At 29.1% G+C, this 20,930-nt stretch overlaps 1 protein-coding gene across 1 annotated transcript in view; it reads left to right on the plus strand.

Annotated features, from left to right (window-relative positions):
* Positions 1–1,895: 1,895 nt before the first annotated feature.
* Positions 1,896–20,930, plus strand: part of LOC107454107 (methylcytosine dioxygenase TET) — a 66,601-nt gene continuing 47,566 nt past the window's right edge. Inside the window, exon 1 of the mRNA XM_071181846.1 lies at positions 1,896–2,759. The gene's annotated coding sequence lies outside the window, so the exon portion shown is untranslated. The remainder of the gene's footprint in view (positions 2,760–20,930) is intronic.

The following is a 20,930-nucleotide window of genomic DNA, read 5'->3' on the forward strand; positions in this document are numbered from 1 at the left end:
ACGTCAGCACCGTGGTCGGTGATTGCCAGATGCGGAATTCGTATCAACCAACCATCACTGGGAATCGAACCCGGGTCACCTCGTTGGAATGGGAACTCTGAACCATCCTGGCTCATGTCCATTATATATTTTCGTAGATGAGTAGTTGAAGTAAGTGGGCTGCAGGTATAATAGAAAAAATGTAATATGTATAGCAGATTTGTGATGTAAAGTCGCTGAATAAATCCAAAGCACTTACGAAGGTATAGAATAGCTTGTAAGTGCTTTGGAATGTATATAACAACTCCAAGAACTTATAGTTTTGTCCCCACTTCCAAAGACAAGGATACTTTGAAAGCTGAATAAACTTCGGTTCGAAATTTCGTGGAAGCTAATTTTGTTATTTAGAAAAATAAAGATGATTTGCCCATATACTATGGAAACTAAACCGTGGTTCGTCTAATATTTTTAATATTTTAGTTTATTTCATATCCAACATTGAGCGGCCGGCTAAATTTTTAGTTTATGACAATCATTGTTTTTCTCCGGTCTTGTGATTTTGAACCCGTTCCAGAAGACAAGGAAACTCCTAGACCAAGAAGTGGACCAACCTAGCCTTTGGAATTGACCCAAACTAGCCCACGTAAAGTACTCCTTTGATGAAACTAACCCGCAGTTGCGTTTCATTGAGAGTAAAATCTCGAAAATCTCCCACTGTTCGTCTGACGACAAGGGATTTATTACCCATGATCCATCATCACTGAGGATATCTTACGTCAGCACTGTTGTTGATTCAATTCGGGAGCAGAATTCATATCGACCAATCATCGCTGGGATTCAGACGTGGGTCACGAGGGAGGTGATTGCTCTAATCCCTGAGCCACCGCGGTTCCGTCTAATATTTTATGTCACCAATGCGGTTGGTTACGTTTAGGAGAAAAAAGGCGAACTTGCCAGAATTCGAACCTGTATCAAATAAGGGCGCTCCTCGAAAATAGAGAGTTCCGAGGCCATCTACATATCGCAAAAGTTGCACAAATGGCTTATGAATAACTTTATTTTGAGAAGACTGGTTATATCACACATTATCCTAACGAAATCTCTATAACAAAGGAACATTTCCTTCTGCCAACTGATTTAAAGGATGGAGGCAATGGGTTCAATTCCTGGAGCTACACTGAATACATCTATTATTCTATTTTTGTGCGGAATTTCCGAGTAGTAGTAATAATTTATTTACGTTTTCACTAGAACTCCGCAATGAACTATTGGCAACGGTCTGGGAAACATCCCTGAGAATGATCCGAAAACATGACGTCACAATTTTGATCCTCTGCAGGCTCCCCTGTTGGTAAGGTAGCTCGACGACCTGCGCGTGATGTCGAGCACTTTACTGTAGAACAGTTTAAGGAGGAATAGTGTACACCCTCGATCTCTTCGCAGTCTGATCAAAGTGGTCATCCACCCACTCACCGGCCGCTGCTAGTCATGCTTGACTTCGGTGCTCTACTGGAAACCGAGTCTTTACGGTCAATTCACTGTGGGACACCGAATTTCTAAATTTCTTTTTTATATCACTTTAATTTTTCAATTTTAAACCAGAAGTTTTGCTTACAGATATATTTCCCATGAAAAATAGTGCGTAGTGGATTTTACAAATACTTAAATAAATCAATGTTTGATTCATTTTTGAAAATTTTTAAGACCCTCTGCAACCTTATTTCAAACATTTTAATTAAAATAATTATGAGCTTGTTTTATGCATAGAGAACATGCTAAGAAATTAGTTTGCATTTATTACTAGTGTTAATCGATGGTTTTTGATGAGTATTTTCCCAATTTATCGATTAGATAAGAGAACATGAAACCGTAGCCTCAATTTAAAGGGAAGGAATCTGTCGAGTAAAAATTGAAACTCCAAGTCAACTTCTTTGGAAAACAACATATTCGCTAGACATGTCCTACTAAAATTGTTTTCATTAAATAACGATGACTTGATTAGGAAAAAAAAAGAGTAAAAATACTATTCTAACGTTTCATGATTAGCAGTTTTTAAAATGATTTAATAACAACAAAAACTCCCAATTTTTTTGTTCACGTGCCTATTATAATAATGCATCATCGTCCCCAACCACTGTAGCTAATTCCATGCATGCATTATTGGTTCTTAAATAAAGGTAATGAAGCTGCTCAGAACAGTGAACATCAAGCCTGAAAATCATCGGAGCAAATAATCCAGTTCTATTTTTCCTAACCATGAGTCTGCCTTCTTGCGGCTTAAATTAAAAAAGAAATCGCCGAGACAAAGTAAGTTTAAAAAAAAAAAAAATTCTTGTACCTTGGCGAAAAGGTGCGACACTTTGACGAAGAACACACCAAGGATGCAGCCAAAAAGAACAACATAGCGGAACATGTTATGCCAGAGCTCATCGAGAGCACCCAACTCGTCCCGAGAACTTTTTTACGTGTCATAAATTATGATGGACGAGTGTTATGTTAAGCAACCACGTGGGGAGGTGCGATCGTAATTTAAATAAACGAACTGTGAAATTCCTTTATTTTTTACCGAATAACCTTTGCGGTGGTTTGGTTACAATCGAATGATTTTGTTTGAAATGTTCTAGAGTTTGTGTCGAATTGTGAACAAGGTGTGAATATATGCTGTGTTTGTGAAAGAGTGTGAGGATGCTGCTCTTCTGGAATTTAATCTGATCGAACGTGATAAAAAGAAAAATCGAACGAGACGACGATTTCTTTTGGTACTAAGAAAGATTTCGCAGGTATTTAATTATGAAATTTTCGTAATTAAAAATTATTAGTTTATTTTTAAATTAATTATTGTAGTATTACCGGCGTAAAATGTGTTAATTTATTAAATAATGCTAGGACGACAGTCCTTGTCGTCCTAGATTTTTTTTATTTGTTCATTTACTTTTAACTTTGATTAAGATGCCGAGCCTTGCAATTAATACTTAAAAGCGAAAATCATAGATCCTCTCAGTTTATTTATGTTTAAAATTTCCAATCGAGCTCTTTTCATTTGATTTCTAATTTCCAATTGAACATTTTTCATGTAATGTCTAATTTTCAATCGAACTCTTTTTATTAGATTTCTAATTTCCAACCGAACTCCATATTCGATTTACTAATAGTAATATTTTCATTTGATTTGTAATTTCCTATCGAACTCTTTCTTTTTTTTCTTCTTTTTTTTAATTTTCATTCTAATTTCCAATCGAATTCTCTTTTATTCGATTTCTAATTTCCAACCGAATTCTATTTATTCGATTTCTAATTTGATTTCTAATTTCCAATCGAGCTCTTTTCATTTGATTTCTAATTTCCAATAAAATTCTTTTTATTAGATTTCTAATTTCCAATCAAACTTTTTATATTCGATTTATAATTTTCAATCGTAATATTTTCATTTGATTTGTAATTTCCAATCGAACTCTTTTTTTTTAAATTCTCATTCTAATTTCCAATCAAATTCTTTTTTATTCGATTTCTAATCACAAGCCAAACTCTATTTATTCGATTTCTAATTTCCAAACGAACTCTTTTTACTAGATTTCTAATTTCCTATAGAACTCTTTTGACCAAGTAACCTTAACAATGTTTATATTACAATCAAATGATTTTGCTTAAAATAATTTAAAGTTTACGTGGTCTTATGAACAAGGTGAGAAAACAATGTTTTAGGTCTGTATCTTCTGGAATTTAATTTGATAAAAAGTCGATTGCGATAATTATTTTTGGTGCCGCAGAAGGATGATGTAAATAATTTTATATATTTATAATCCAAACTAATTTGCATATTTAGAAGCAAAATCCTAGTAAACTATAAAATATTTGTAATCCAAAAGTAACTATAAAATCCTAATGAATTTTATAGTTACTTTTAAATTTTTATTGTCAAAAGTATTTGTGGTTTATTTTTAAACACAACAATTTTGACATTATAAAATATACTATCATATGCAATTTTTCCTTTTTGTTTGCAAAGATTTTATAGGTATTTATAAATTTGCATATTTAAATGCAACTGATTTATTTTTAAATAAATTACAGCTTTGATAGTACACAATTTATGTTTATATGTCATTTCATGTTGTTATTGGAAGCTTGTAGTAAATTAGTATTAATTGCACAAAATAAGTGTTCATACGCGATTTATTCATTTATTTATTTATTTATTTATTTCGGTATTTGGAGAGATTTTATATGTATTTTCAAATTTTTATATTCAGAACAAATTAGTTTTGTTTAAGCAAATTAGTTTTGATTAAAATATATATTCATACGCAATTTCTTCTCGTGTTTGGAAAGATATTAAAGGTATTTTTAAGCAAATTAATTTTAACTTTATAAAATATGTGCTCATATGCGATTTTTCTTCTAGTGCTAAGAATTAATTCAAAGGTATTTTTTTAATTTTTGTAATAAAAATTAACTTGTTAATTTTTTTAAAAAATGAAAAGAAAAAAAAACTTTGTATTTACGACACAAAATATGTGCTTAATACACGGTTTGAGTTTTTTTCATCCTAAGTTTCGTATTGTTTTATCTGTTTTTAATTGTTATGAAAATGTAGACACTTGTAATTTGCCTATGTTTAAAAGAAAATTTCCAATAAAACTCAATTCGATAAAAAGGAAACATGATACTGTGTTATTACAAACAGAGAAAAAACTAAAACTACAAAAGTACCGAAAAAAAACTATTGTTGAACATTATCATATGTTTGTTAAATTTAGTAAAAACATTATTTTTAAAAAAAAAAAAAAGTATTTTAATTTTAATTTAATTTTAATTTAATTTTTATTTAATTTTAATTTAATTTTTATTTAATTTAAATTTAATTTTAATTTAATTTAAATTTAATTTATTGTTGCTTTAGATATTTAAATATTTATAAATTTTTAGAAACTTAAGAATAATGAAGAATGCATAACATCAAACATTAAAAAATGAAAAGTTATATGATTAATCAACTTAGTACTTGAAGGGAACGATTGGTGACCTCTTTTTTCTATTAGTAATTTTTGTTAATTCTTTTANCTAATTTTAATTTTAATTTTAATTTTAATTTTAATTTTAATTTTAATTTTAATTTTATTTTAATTTTAATTTTTATTCTTCTTTGTCATAAAGTTTATTGTATACTTTTTGCTACAATTTCAAATCAATTTAAAAATAGGTTAATCAGTTGGTTATATTTTTTTTTAGGATTCTGTCGCTATTGCTACTGAATCCAGTGATTTATAGAAAAGCAAAATATCAAACAGATAAATTATAAAAAACTGTTAATATCAATGATTTTGGAAAACTTAGTTCAACAAGAAATTTTAGAATGAACTAAATCGACAATATATCTGATACTGTGTTTATTATCGTAAGTTTTCGTGAGTATCTTAAAACTTGTTCAAATTTTATTAAAAGTCACACATCTTAACCAAAGCTAAATTGAACAAATATTGCTACTAAAAATTTTAAACGCCTTTATTTTTACCTGTTCACTTCCTTAATATAGTAAATACTAGTTAATAGAAATTAGGGGCAATACATATGGCAAGTAAAATTAATACTGACATGCAAAAGTAATAAATGCCTTTTTCAAAAATTAGAAATTTTATTTCTTTCTTTTCTTTTTTTAATTAAAATCGTGAGTAAACGACCTCGTTACATTCAAACCATGAGCGATTCGCTTTCCTTCCTTCTAGCTAGCCCAACGGGCCGTTTCGCCCTTTAGCGACTTAAAAGGAAAACAGTTAATTAGGTAGGTTCGTATAGTAGTTGATACTCTACGGTTTATAATTTATTGTCTCTGTCATTCTTTCTTTTCACTTCTGATCGATTTTATTATAAACGAGGATTACATTTATCGCATGAGCGAATGAAATACTTTAATGTGTGTGTACAGTTATAAAGCTGTGTTTTTGCTTCATTCCTATAAAAATAGGTAATTCAGAACAAAGATATTGATAAAGAGAGAGTGCTAATAAAAATCCTTTTGTTTCTGTGTAGTAACATAAAATTTTCTAAGCAATTACACATCTTTTACCTTAAATTTTAGCTCTGCGAATTTAATTCTATCACATGATAAATTCTGTTATAAACAGAGAAAAGAAAAAATATTACATTAATAATGCTTATCCGTATTTATTCTTCTATTAGTTTAAAAGGATTAATGATCCTTACAAATTTCATCCTCATAAATATGTATTTTACTCAACACTAAAATAATTTTAAGAACAAGAAAAAAGGTGAGAAATTAAAATATGTGAAATAAATCATAATACAAGATGTACTTTTGACTTCATATCAAACATCCAAGCATTTTATGCAACTAAAATGAAACAAAATCAAATGATTACAGCACACTTAATTCAATTGTGTATAGTATAACATACGCCACTGGTCACATTATTCCTACTAAATTTAACTAGAGCCGCTGAATTAGTATAGGAGCCTTAAATTTAACCAGTAATTGGCATTTTCTGCGAGCCTGACTTTTAGCAACAAATAAAGATTAAACGAAGTGTGTTGTTATAAGTCGCTGCTGCTCACCAGGTTCAATTTGTATTAGTCTAGTTTTTTTTTTTTTTTAAATAATTGATTTTGTTGTTTTATCTAAGCTTATGTATATAGTAAACATATTTAAAACTCAGTTTATTAATTAAACTAAAAGGCAAATGTTATTCTTAGAGAAAAAAAAATTCGACGTGGAAGTAGTAGTGATTTTTTTTCACATTATACCCAATTGGGTATACTATAGCCTACATCACAGGTTGTGTTATTCCTACTAAATTTAACCCATGAACGGCATTTTCTGCGAGCCTAACTTCAAGCCACAAATAAACAAACGAAGTGTTTGATCGTTTAAATAGCTGCTCGCCAGATTTTATTGCATTATAAAGAAAAGTAATTGATATTCGATTTTTGATTAATAATTGATTTATGTGGATAGTGGCATTTATGTGGATAGTGGCATAGAATTTAGCATTGCGTCATGGTAAATGTTATTTCTACTAAGTGGAAGTACAGTACAGAACCCGTTATCCGGAAATCAGAAAACCGGAAAACCAATAAACCGGAACGAAATTCGTAAATTTTCCCGCCATTTTAAAAATTTTTTTTTTTTTCCTCATAAGATTTTAGAATTTTTCTTTCTTTTTGGAAAGATGTTTACCTTACTATTATTTTGGAAATAATCATTAGTGTATTACTTCGTTTTTTCTTCTTTTTAAGATTATTTCCAAATATTATTTTTTTTAGTTGGGTTTAACAATAAAAAAAACGGCTTTTTNCAACTACTAATAACAATAACTAAATAAACAACAACTAAATTCCATTCGTTTAGCATTGCGTCATATGTTGTTCCTACTAAATCGAAGTAGTTGTGTTTTTTTCATATTATACCCAATTATAATTAATCAAAGCAAACGATAACCATTGCAATCTAAATAGTGATTTTTTTTTTTTTACCGCAACGTGGCACTGAGATTAATTTGCTGAGAGAGTTACTATTCTGCCAAGCTTTCGGAACAAAAAACGTTTTGCCTTTTTACATGCTCTAGAATTAGAGTGGGAACTCTTGGTATGTTTCTCTGTGGTCCAAACAAAAACAGACACTATAATGCTAAATCAAATGACTATTTCGTTTAATGGAAGTATTTTGTTTTGAAAGTGAACAAAATTTTGACAATAGTTTTCAAATTATTATTTATGGAAGGAAAGAAACATGGAATTAAATTCGAATATTATATTGTAATGAAGGGTTCAATGTGTATGTTCTAATTGGTGATGAAAAGCATATCGTCTATGGAATAAAAACAGGACTTATCGGTCTTTATAATGGAAGGTCTGTTAGGCATACTGAAAAGTTTACTCGTTTTTAATAAAAATTTAGTAATTCTAGTAAAAAATTAAAAATCAGAAATTTCTTTCCAAATCCATGAAATAACAAGTGATTGATAATCGGTATAATTAAAACATATTGCTTAGAAGGCAAATTAGAAATATTTTTTAAATTAGTTTTTAATTTTTGCATTATTTTAATTTAAAACCTTAATTTTTGTTTTTTTTATCTACAGCATGATTTTTTATTAATTTATAACATGCTAATAATAAACTATTGCTTATTATTTTATTTCCTATGAATATAAATTTTATCTCTTACCAGCCGCATTTGGTGACGAACTAGGTCACCTTTAAAATTTAACTTGTGTAACAACCTTTAATGGTAACCAAACCGAATACAGAGCACAACTATATTTAAATCTTCTAATTCTTCTACACCACCTCCAATAATAACAACTTAAATAGTTTTATACAATATGTTAATCAAATGTTTTCACTGTATAAGTGTTGCCGGCGGAAGTACTGTGATATAAATTTCTAAATATTTTATAGAGATGTCTGCGATATTGTCAAAGTTCTTTATGTATTGAATTTTAGTTAAAATTTAAATTCTGTAATCTGTATTTAAATAATCATTAATTGAAAAAAAAACAATTAAAAAAAACACTTAAAATTGTAATATTTTTCGAACAAAATCAAATTTCGATCAAAGAAAAAAAAGCTCTCGTTAGAATTATAATTCTAAATGGGCCTTTCTTTTAAATTTTTTTCTTCTTAACTACAAGTTCAACAGTTATTTATTTTTGAACTAATAATCGAAACGTGAGTTTTTTCCTTCGAAGGAACTCCTTGTACCTTGGCCAAAGGATACTCTTTGTTCGCCAAGCCTTCTACATTCTTCTGTAAACCTTCGTTATTTAAAGTTTCTAAGTCTTATTATTTTTAATTAGATAAATGAAATGCAACAAAAAGCAGGTGAGAAATATTCGCAAGAAAGCATTTAAAATCGCAATAACTTTCAAATAAATTAGTATTTCAGAAAAAAAAATCTAATGAAAAGTTCATAAACAAATATGATCCTTTCAGCATGCCAAATTTCAACTCTGTGTTTGTTCCTGCGGTCTGTAGAGCGGCCCGCATGGTATTTTTTCCAACAAATTTGACTATTAATAATTCTAAAAAACTATTTTTTTACTTCATTGTAATCTCTGTATGTTTTTCTGCGGGTCTTATTAATTTCTCATTTCTAAGTTTTATAGTTTATGAACAGCGAAACAAAAAGTAATGTTAACACCCTAAAAAGTGCCAGGCCTTACGATAAGATATTTTTTTTAAAAATATTTCATGGCATAAAAAATAAAATATAGTATTAAATAAATGTTGGTATTTTTTTACATGCGCATTTTTTATCTTTTGTCATTAAAACAAATAAGTACTTAAATACATGATTAAAATTAAGGATCAGAAGGGAAGAAAAAAGTTTTTTCGTTGCAATAATTAGGAGAGAAATAATTTANTTTTATGGCATAAAAAGTAAAATATAATATTAAATAAATGTTGGTATTTTTTTATATGCGCATTTTTTATCTTTTGTCATTAAAACAAATAAGTACTTAAATACATGATTAAAATTAAGGATCAGAAGGGAAGAAAAAAGTTTTTTCGTTGCAATAATTAGGAGAGAAATAATTTATTTTATCCAATTATCATAAACTTATTATTTGTTCTTCTGACGAAACAATGAAGAGTCTGAAACTATTTCAGGAATATTTAATTCGCATAAAATAGCTAGCTGCAGACTATCTGCACAATTGATCAGTTAATTTCATGTGGTGAGGGAAAAAAAAACTTTTTCTATTTATACCTCAAGGTTTCTTTTGTTGTCAGAAATAGTTTGAATGTACTTATTAGAATTCTTTTTCTAGCATCAAAATTGATCAGCCTTTTCTCGTAAAAATGCCGCTAAATTGCTAATATTTCATTAATCTGATTTGAAAAAATTTGAATTTTGAATTAAAATTAAAGTAAACAAATTTTATTAATTGTAAGGAAATTTTGAGATTTTACGAATAATTTAAAATAGGAGTAAATCTATCAAACTTATAAAAAGGATATATTATAAAAGGATATTATCTATCAAACTTATAAAGGATATAAAAGGACTATTTATGGAACCCTTAAATAAAAAAATCTATTCTAATTTAGAATAATATTTTAGAAACATTTTGAACTAGCAGTTTTATATTCACGCTTTATGGCAATTGTCCCCTAAGTTTAAAGTGTAAAGGAAAATAGTTTCGATTTTTTTGTTAAAAAAAAATTTGAAAATTACTTTTAAAATTTTATTTAAATTACAAACTATTGTTGCGGTAAAACAATGACTAGATTGCAACAACATTATCGCTTAAAAATATTACATACTAGTTAACATCAATGATGTTATCTTTAAAATATTTGATAAAACTGAATAGTCTATATTTTATTTTAAAACAATGGTTACCGCTAAGCCAATGAACAAATTCCATCTTTTAAATGTCTCTGAATTAAAAACACAGTTAAAAAAATCGCAACTCTGACTTCGTAATTTGTTTACAATTGTACTCAGCTTCGTGTTGAGTGCTTACGGTTTACTCGTAAGCTTAAATACAGACACACTCAAAATTCTTCATTTTATTATATGTATAGATTAAATTTGCAATATTTTTAACTTCATTTTAATTAACAATAATGTAAGAGCTAAGAACTTGAAAGCAGTACAGTGATAAAACACATTTTTAAATTCTGTTATTAAGAAGGACTGGGGTTCAATTCTCAGTGGTGGCGTGAAGCTCTTCCAACTTCAGATTGATGGGTACCAGAGCTTGTCTGGTGTATAATTCACTATGCTGGTAGATGCGCTACACACTGATGCCATCTCTCTAGATTTAAAAATTGTAAGGGCCGCCGCTTTTTTGGGTCAGTAACGCTATCGACTTTAAGTTACATTTTGTTTTTCTGCACAAAAACTACAAGGCTTTGAAATTACAATGGTTTGTATAGATCAGGGGTTTCCAACTGGCTGCCCGGGGGCTGCATCCGGCCCGCAAAGCCTTTTTTTGTGGCCCGCGAACTAAAAAAATGTTAGTTGTCATTTTTTTTGCGGACAATTTTCGTAAAAAATCTATATGGGTTTAAAATTACTTTTCTCGTTAATAAAAACCTAATTTCTTCGTTTCTGTGAAATTGAGCATACCAACGATGCAAAAAAATTTATTTCTCAGGTTTTGCATCCAAGAAAATATTTATTCAAATACAAAAATAATCGTGTATGTTGCTCTTTTTTATTTATTTATTTATTTATTTATTTATTTTGTATTTTCTTAAGATAATTCAGCATCAGAATTTTTCTCGAAGAAATTCTCCGATTTAACTTTTTAAAACTACTCATTTTGGACGAAGGTATTTACACACACATTTGTAAATTTTAAATTTAAAATGTAAATATCTATTCTCTGGTGGTTGCGGCAGACAAACCTCAATTTTCTCAATGAATATTTTGTGTGCTACAATGTAAGTTTTAATACCAACCTTTTTAAAGTTTTATATCTTAACAATTAGATATCAGTTGCACATTACATAGGTGTACATTAAAGTTATTGTAAACCGAATTTTTATTATTTATTTAATATTTTTAAAAGTATTATTAATAATAATTAATTATTTCAAAAACCTACTTCTTATTTTAATTTGTAATTCAATACTTTTATTTTGTACAACTTCTGATAGTACAAAATCTGATAATAATTTCTAATGTTGTTTCTAACATAAAAGAGCCCTACATAAAATTTTGATAAAGTTGCGGCCCGCCATTTGATTTGTGCTTTTAATTGTGGCCCCCCGACCTCATGTAAGTTGGAAACCCTTGGTATAGATGCTTGACGATGATGTGTTTGATGTTTACATTATGATTATGATGTGTTTGACGTTTATATCAATGTTTGAAATGATTGATTACAGATAGTAAAAAAACTGTACAGAGAATACACTGGAATAAAAAACATTAACCTTCGATAATCAGAGAATTATTAACTGTTAAACTTGTATTTAAAAAATGACTTCGGCCAATCTACTGCCCACTGAAATACAACTACAGAGTTGAAATTTTGACATGCTGAATGGTCCATTTTCAATTATAGTTGTTATAATTTCAATATCTTTCGAAATTCTAATTTGATCGAAAGTAATCGCAGTTTAAAGTGCTTTTATTCGTCAATTTTCTTTTCATCTTGGAAGTTTTAAGTAATGATTATTTATCCATTTAGGTCTAAAAATTTTTTTTCAAACTTTGCATTTTAACTACTCACACGCTTGGCTTGATGTCAATAGTAACAGAAATTTTTTTTACACGAAATGAAAAGAAAATAAAAGAAATAGATTAGATGTTTCCAGGTGTAAAGCATAACATTTATATTAAATTTTTTTAAAAACATAGAAGTTTCAAGATATGTAAAAAACCGTATCGAATTTGAACTGTTATACAATATTAGGTTATCGTTATAGATTAATAACAACTAAAATTACTTCTCATTTTTTACTTCTTATTATGTCAGACATTTTATATTTCTGAGTTTAAATATTTTTTTCAAGTGCAATGGCCTTTTTTTTCAAATCCAGGTAAGAAATCGTTCATTTTGTTACGATTAACATACTAAACAAGATATATTTACTCCCAATTTTAGTAACTTTATATTTTATAAACAACGACATCAGCAACGACTCGAGCAACAGCATCAGGCCGAATGATTCTCATTATAGTTAATTATTTTTATTTGATAAACCGAACCGCCTCGAAACATGTCGAACTCATTTACAGATTAGGCAGCAGAATAATCATAATAGTCTAAATTAGATTACGTAGAGCAAAAATAAAATAATAATAATTTAGTTACTTTATGTAAAAATAAATAACATTTTACGTAAAATGACTCAAGTGTAATAACTGCATCAATAACTTTTGAAACCAGAATGTTCTTTATTTCTTTCACCGGAAATGTTTGATATGTAGAGTATCTACCACTACAAATATATAATACCAATTCCCTAGTATATAAGACATGTTAACTCGATTCTATGTTTGGGTACCTTTTCATAGATGACGGTTGACATGGTCGATAACAACTAGCCCCACATTGATGACCTTCGGTCACGCCTACCTTGACAGAAACGCCCACATCGATATGAACACGCCTATCTTGACAGTAACGGCCACTTCGATCTGAACACGCCTACTTCGATGGATGGTCCACACTGAACCACATTGACTTGCTATTTGCGACTGCGACATTAACCAACTCCTCGCACTGTTGCTGCTCAGTCTCATCTCGATCATACACAACGTCGGCTTGCACACACTCGACTGCTACAAGGCAACACAGGAGCGACCTCGACCGTGAACTTATTACAGCTCTCACGATAAGCAAAAAAAAGTTCGGTGATCTTAATACAGCTCTCCCGGCTTCGCACAAAAAAAGACAGTAATGACTCAACCAGCGGTATCCATACATCGAAATCTATCACAGATATAATTCCGGTGGGGGAGTACTGTAGAGTGTACCACTACAAATATATAATACTAATTCACTAGTTTATAAGGCATGTTAACTCGATTTCTATTTTGAGGTACCTTTTCATAGATGACGGTTGACATTGTCGATAACAACTAGCCCCACAGATATCTCTTATTGTCTCTTACAGTACGAAGTACTCTCAACAAAAATGTGATACTGAGTCATAAAACTGTAATACTGTCTCATTTCATTTGTGTTTAAAAAAAAAGTATGTTTGAAATTTTGTAAACCTATCGATTGACCAGTCAAAATTTTGCTTAATAGCGAAAATCTTTGGATGATCAGAGTTAGCTCTCGTACAAACACCCCTGGAGAAGACTTATCCCTTTTCTACTTTTTCATGACAAATTTATAAGAATTATGAATTTTTGCTATTTTTTAAATTAATGGGATGTTACGCATTTCCTAAGTACCAGGCATAGAATATTGGTCTAGATACATTGCATAAAATATAAATATGGATATGATGATTTTTTTTACATTATAGTTTTTAACAGTCTATAAATTGAACGGCATAATATGTAATAATATCGCATAATAAAAATGAATAATGTGACGAACTACGTTACAGCAACGAAAAAACGAACAATGAGATTCTAAGAATTATGGTCTTAACTGAAAATATAAGCAAATTAATATATAAATCAATGAATAATAAATTTTATTGCTAGTTTTAAATTTATTGAAATCTTTTAAAATACATTTTTGTCATACTTAAAAATGTAAATAAAAGTAAAAATAAAAGTGTAATTCATTTACTTCAATAAAAAAATCAAATTTTATTGCTACTCATATTTTCCAAATGTAATTTTTTTTTTCCAAAATATTGCTGATTTAACGATTTTATAGTTAATTATTCTAGTTAATTAATAAATTAATTAATGATCCTTTTTGCATATAGTAATAGTAAAATAAAGAGTTTATCTGTGTGTCTGTTCCTTTAATAACTAGAAAACCAAAAAATATTCTTGAAAAATTCCCAAAAATTGGAAAATGGTTGAAAGGGACTAATTCCGCCCCCGATCCTAAAAACCGTTCAAAAATTTTAATTCGATCATTATTTTTAAGATTGCATCGTTTGTATAGTTTTCATTTAAAAAAAAAAAAGGAAGAGAAAAAATATTGCTCGCTCTTCACTTACCTATCTTCTCACAATCGTCGAGTCGTACGAATCGTCCAATAGGAATAGTGCAAACGAAAATTGATTAAATGATAATGAAACACTGATCTAGATCATCCTCTGTCTTGAATGTCAGAGACTCTATGACCGGCATGAACATGATATCAAAGGGGTACAACGTCAACAAAATAGTATTTCCACAGTTATCTGAAATTTTGTTTGTAGCTTCGCTTTTAAAACTTGTTTCTATAAAATTAAATTATTTTAAATGAACGGTATTTGAAAAAAAAAAAAGTCGTGTACTGGAAAGCACTATTATTGGAGAATCACAAAAAACCGCCATACTACTATTAACGCATATAATGCTTGATTAATTTTGATAATCTGCTCTAATTGAAATTAAAAAAAATAATCTATGTACGTTCTAAACACTTACTATACAAAAAGTAAAGTTAATGGAGAAATGTTAGTATTTCATTCAAGAGAGCTTAATAAATCACCTAACTATTAATGACGTCAATGATGCTTAATTAATTTTGATAATAGGTACTAATTGAAACAAAAAATAACCAATATACTGAAAAGTCAAATTAATGGTGAAATGGTAATAATTATTTTAGGAGAAACGTAAAAATCAATATACTATTATTTACTCCGATATTGCTCAATTAATTTTTCCAATTATCACTTTTGGTATAATGGTAAATGGAGGAGTTTTAATAGGTACCAAACGTACTAATATAGATACGATTAATGTATTTGGTACATAATCAAACTGCTTCAAAAGTGTAAAAGTGTGCAGTTTTAATATTGATATTGTGGAAGGGGATTTTTTAAGGACCCTCGAAATAGATACGTACTGGAGAAAATCGATTGATTGTGGTAAATATTGATTATCATGAGTTCGCCTTGAGCAGCAGCATCAGGCCGAACGATACTGATTGCAGTTAATTATTTTTATGGGATAAACCGCGGTTTATCCCATTTCCAGGGGCCCCGCGGGCCCCTGGAAACTGGCCGAACTCATTTACAGATTGGGTTGCAGAAAACATCATAATGGCCTATCTAAATTAAAATACGTAGCGCAAAAAAAGAGAGAAAAAATCTTCAATTTCTACGTAAAATAACTAAAAATGTAATAACGGAATCAATAACTTTTGAAATCTTAATCTTCTTTATTTATTTTTTCGAAAATATTATAATTCATATTGTTTGTTCCATCGAATAGTTTTTGAATTTTATGACATTGCGAAGTACGCTCGGCGAAAATGCAATACTGACTCATAAAGTTGTGATAAGGTGTAATACTGTCTCATTTCATTTGTGTTTTTAAAATAAAGTGTAAATGAAATTTTTTCATGACAAATTTATAAGAATCGTGAATTTTTACAATTTTTTAAATTAATAATGTGTTAATCATTTCCCAAGTACCAGGCATAGAATATGAGTATAGTTTCCTTCAAACTATAAATATGGGTATGATTAATTTTTTTAACATTATAATTTTTAACAGTATATAAATTGAACGTCATAATGTCTTATTCTGGATTTTTATTTTGTACACTATTTTTTTAATTTTTAAAAAAATTAATTTACTTGGTTTTAGGTTTTCATACAGGGTCTATTTTTACAGTTTTTTATTTGGAATGTGTGAAAATTTCAAAAACATTTTGGCTTAAACGAAACGTAATTAAAAGGCACTCATTTATAAACAAAATATCGTAGAAAAAATCCATAGTGTTTTGAAAACAATATTTTAGTAATAAGACAAACGTTAGATATTATATATTCTTTAGTTTAGAAATTGGAGAAATTGGAAGTAGAGAAATTGGAGCATTGTATCATTGGAACATTTTTGAAACTTTTATTTCCTATATTTTTTTAATGGTGTTTATGATTTGGTCTTTTCTTAAATTTTTTCATAATTCGATGGGTAATTAATAATTGATAATATAAAAGCAAACTTTGCGACAAAAGCAAGTTTTTCGAATAAAAAAATACGTATTACATAACTCAATGAAAAGGTACCTTAAAAAATTAAAATTCTATCTTGCGCTGATTGTGTGAAACTTGTTATAACTTAAAGAACCGAAGAGCAATTGAAGCGAAAAGAATGGAAGTGACAATGACTTATTAATGAAGGAAAATATATTTAAATATATGTTGAGACAAATATCAATGGAATAGGTAAAAAAAATAAAATCTTATTGTCTCTTAGCATCTTGAAATTTTTTAAATAACTTTTGGGGGCAACGATTTGTAAAAGAATGATAAACGAATTCAAATTAGGAGAGTGAACAAATAAGTAGACTCATTATAATAGTATGCGTGTTGTAAAAATAGAATGTAAATTCTAATCACTTGATTATGATTGTAAATGATGACTTGTAAATGATTATTCACAAACTGATGCCACCCGTGCAATTCTGNATTGCTCGCTCTTCACTTACCTATCTTCTCACAATCGTCGAGTCGTACGAATCGTCCAATAGGAATAGTGCAAGCGAAAATTGATTAAATGATAATGGAACACTGATCTAGATCAGCTTCTGACTTCTATGTCAGAGGCTGATTTTGTTATGTCAGATGAACTCTATGACTGATATGAACATGATATCAAAGGGGCACAACGTCAACAAAATAGTATTTCCACAGTTATCTGAAATTTTGTTTATAGCTTCACTTTTAAAATTTGTTTCTATAAAATTAAATTATTTTAAATGAACGGTATTTGAAATAAAATAAAGAAAGTTGTGTACTGGAAAGCACTATTATTGGAGAATCACAAAAATCCGCCATACTACTATTGACCCCTATAATGCTTGATTAATTTTAGTAATCTGCTCTAATTGAAATTAAAAAAAATAATCTATCTACGTTCTAAACACTTACTATTATGCAAAAAGTAAAGTTAATGGAGAAATGTTACTAATTCATTCAAGAGAGCCTAATAAATCACCTAACTATCATTGACGTAAATGATGCTTAATTAATTTTGATAATAGGTACTAACTGAAACAAAAAAAACAAGCAATGTACTAAAAAGCTAAATTGATGGTAAAATGGTAATAATTATTTCAGCAAAAGCGTAAAAATCCCCATACTATTAATGACTCCAATATTGCTTAATTTATTTTTGCAATAATTACTTCAATAATGGTAAATGGTGGAGTTTTAATAGGTGCCAAACGTACTAATATAGGTACGATTAATATATTTGGTACAGAATCGAACAGCTTCACAAGTGTGCAGTTTTAATATTGATACTGTAGAAGGTTTTTTTTTACTGACCCTCGGAATAGATAAATATCAAAGAAAATCGATTAATTGTGGTAAATATTGATTATCATGAATTCACCTCGAGCAACAGCATCAGGCCGAACGATACTGAGTGCAGTTAATTATTTTTATGGGATAAACCGGGCCGCCTGGAAACAGACCGAACTCATTTACAGACTGGGCTGCAGAAAGAATCATAATGGCCTATCTAAATTAAATTACGTAGCGCAAAAAAAAAGAAAAGAAATAAATCTTCAATTTTTACGTAAAATAACTAAAAATGTAATAACGGAATCAATAACTTTTGAAATCTGAATCTTCTTTAGTTATTTCTACGAAAATATTATATTTCATATTGTTTGTTTCATCGAATAGCTTTTTAATTTTATGACATTACGAAGGACCCTAGGCGAAAATGCAATACTGTCTCATAAAGTTGTGATAAGGTGTAATGCTGTCTCATTTCATTTGTGTTTAAATAAACGTGTAAATGAAATTTTTTCATGACAAATTTATAAAAATCGGGAATTTTTAATATTTTTTAAATTAATAATGTTTTAATCATTTCCGAAGTACCAGGCATAGAATATGGGTATAGTTTAATTGCATAAACTGTAAATATGGATATGATTAATTTTTTTAACATTGTAATTTTTAACAGTCTATAAATTGAATGTCATAATGTCTTATTCTGCATTTTTATTTTGTACACTATTTTTTTAATTTTTTATGAAATTAATTTACTTGGTTTTAGGTTTTTATACAGGATCTATTTTTACAGTTTTTTATTTGGAATGTGTGAAAATTTTAAGAACATTTTGCTTAAACGAAGCGTAATTAAAAGCCACTTATAAATAAAATATCGTAAAAAAATCTATAGCGTTCTGAAAACAATATTTTAGTAATGAGACAAACGTTAGATATTATATATTCTTTAGTTTATAAAATAGAGAAATTGGAACATTGTATCATTTGAACATTTTTGAAACGTTTATTTCAGTGTTTATGGTTTGATCTTTTCTTAAATTTTTTCATAATTCGATGGCTAATTAATAATTGATAATATAAAAGCAAACTTTGCGACATTAGCAATTTTTTCGAATAAAAAAAACGTATTATATAACTCAATGAAAAGGTACCTTAAAAAATTAAAATTCTATCTTGCGCTGATTGTGTAAAACTTGTTATAACTTAAAGAACCGAAGAGCAATTGAAGCGAAAAGAAGTGACAATGACTTATTAATGAAGGAAAATATATTTAAATATATGTTGAGACAAATATCAATGGAATAGGTAAAAAAAATAAAATCTTATTGTCTCTTAGCATCTTGAAATTTTTTAAATAACTTTTGGGGGCAACGATTTGTAAAAGAATGATAAACGAATTCAAATTAGGAGAGTGAACAAATAAGTAGACTCATTATAATAGTATGCGTGTTGTAAAAATAGAATGTAAATTCTAATCACTTGATTATGATTGTAAATGATGACTTGTAAATGATTATTCACAAACTGATGCCACCCGTGCAATTCTGCTGTTCGCTTACAATCGTTGTGCTGTGAAAGCCATTACGTTTTTGCCTTCGTTTAAATTTTCGCAACTAAATCCAACTATTGTCGATGGTAAATAATTATGTCAGAACTAAGATATGTATGATAAATTGTGCTGAAATTAGTTTTTTTTTACGTTTAATCTTTTTTCAAAACAATGGCAAACTCATGCGAATTATTTGTTTATTAATGAAACTGATTTCAAGTTTATTTTGACTTTTATTACAATTAATTAGTGTCATTTAATTAGTGTGTTTTAATTAAATTGAACTTAATAAGTGTACTAAATTAGTTCAAATGTACCTGTAAATTAGTTCAAATATAACTATAGCGTGATTAAAAATTCAAGAAGAAAAAAAAATTTTTTTAACAAAGAAATTGCGATTTTTTTTTTTAGTAAAATGCAAGGATGGTTTGCTTCTGCTCGCTTTGCTCATTTACTCCAAACGACTGCTACGACATTTTTTTTTTAATTTTTACATTAGAAATTAAAAAGAATTCAGTTGAAAGATCTCAAAATTCTTTTATTACATAATCACTGATTTGGTTTTGCAGATTTAGTTCTTCATTCTATTAAGATAAAATATATAATTTATTCGGTTACTGTTTTATTTTTATTTTAAATTTTTTTCGTCCCGCAGTGGACTGATCATTAAGACTCGGTTCCCAGCAGATCACCGAAGTCAAGCCTCACTGGCTACGGTCAGTGTGCGGGTGGGTGACCACTTGGATCAGTCTGCGTAGGGACCGAGGGTGTGCGGTATTGGTCCTCGTTAAACTGTGCTACCGTAAAGTGCTCGACTTCGCGCGCAGGTCGTCGGGCTACCGAAGCAGAGGTGCCATCCCCTCCGCAAAGGATCAAAATTGTGATGGCATGTCTTCGGATCATCCTCCGTGATGTTTCCCAGAACGTCGCCAATAGCTCATTGTGCAGCTCTAGTGCGACGTAAATTAACAACAACAATTTTATTTTTTTCCGCACTCGGCTCACACCGACCACAGTGCTGACGTAAAATAGCCTCAGTAGTAGACGAATCATGGATTAGAGTCCCCATGCCGTTAGGCAAACCGAGGGTGGTTTTCCTCTTCATGTAACGCAAATGCGGGTTAGTTCCATTAAATTTCTCCCAATACTTGATCCAGGAGTTCCCTTGTCTTCTCGATTGGGTTCAAAATTACAAGCCTACGGCGTGGAACATTGGTAGTAGTGAACTGAAAATTCGGTCGGCTGTGCAACCACAGTTCATAAAAACATAAAATATGAAATATATATGTAATTCGAAAAAAATACACTTTCAGACAAAGAAAAACCCATTTAAACTTTTGAAATATTAACACTTTTTATCCACATTTGCCTTTTCTCTCATTTGATTAAGCGAAAAAAAAATACAATATGCTTATTCATACAACATATATATTATAGTATATATTCGTTACACGGCAAATGAAAATTAATTTATTTTTTTAATCGTTATTTATTTGCAACTACCGAGCCAGAGTTAGGGACTATCAACCAACCTACAAAGTTTTAA

Source organism: Parasteatoda tepidariorum, chromosome 6 (genome assembly GCF_043381705.1).
Source record: "Parasteatoda tepidariorum isolate YZ-2023 chromosome 6, CAS_Ptep_4.0, whole genome shotgun sequence".
Lineage (NCBI taxonomy): Eukaryota > Metazoa > Arthropoda > Arachnida > Araneae > Theridiidae > Parasteatoda > Parasteatoda tepidariorum.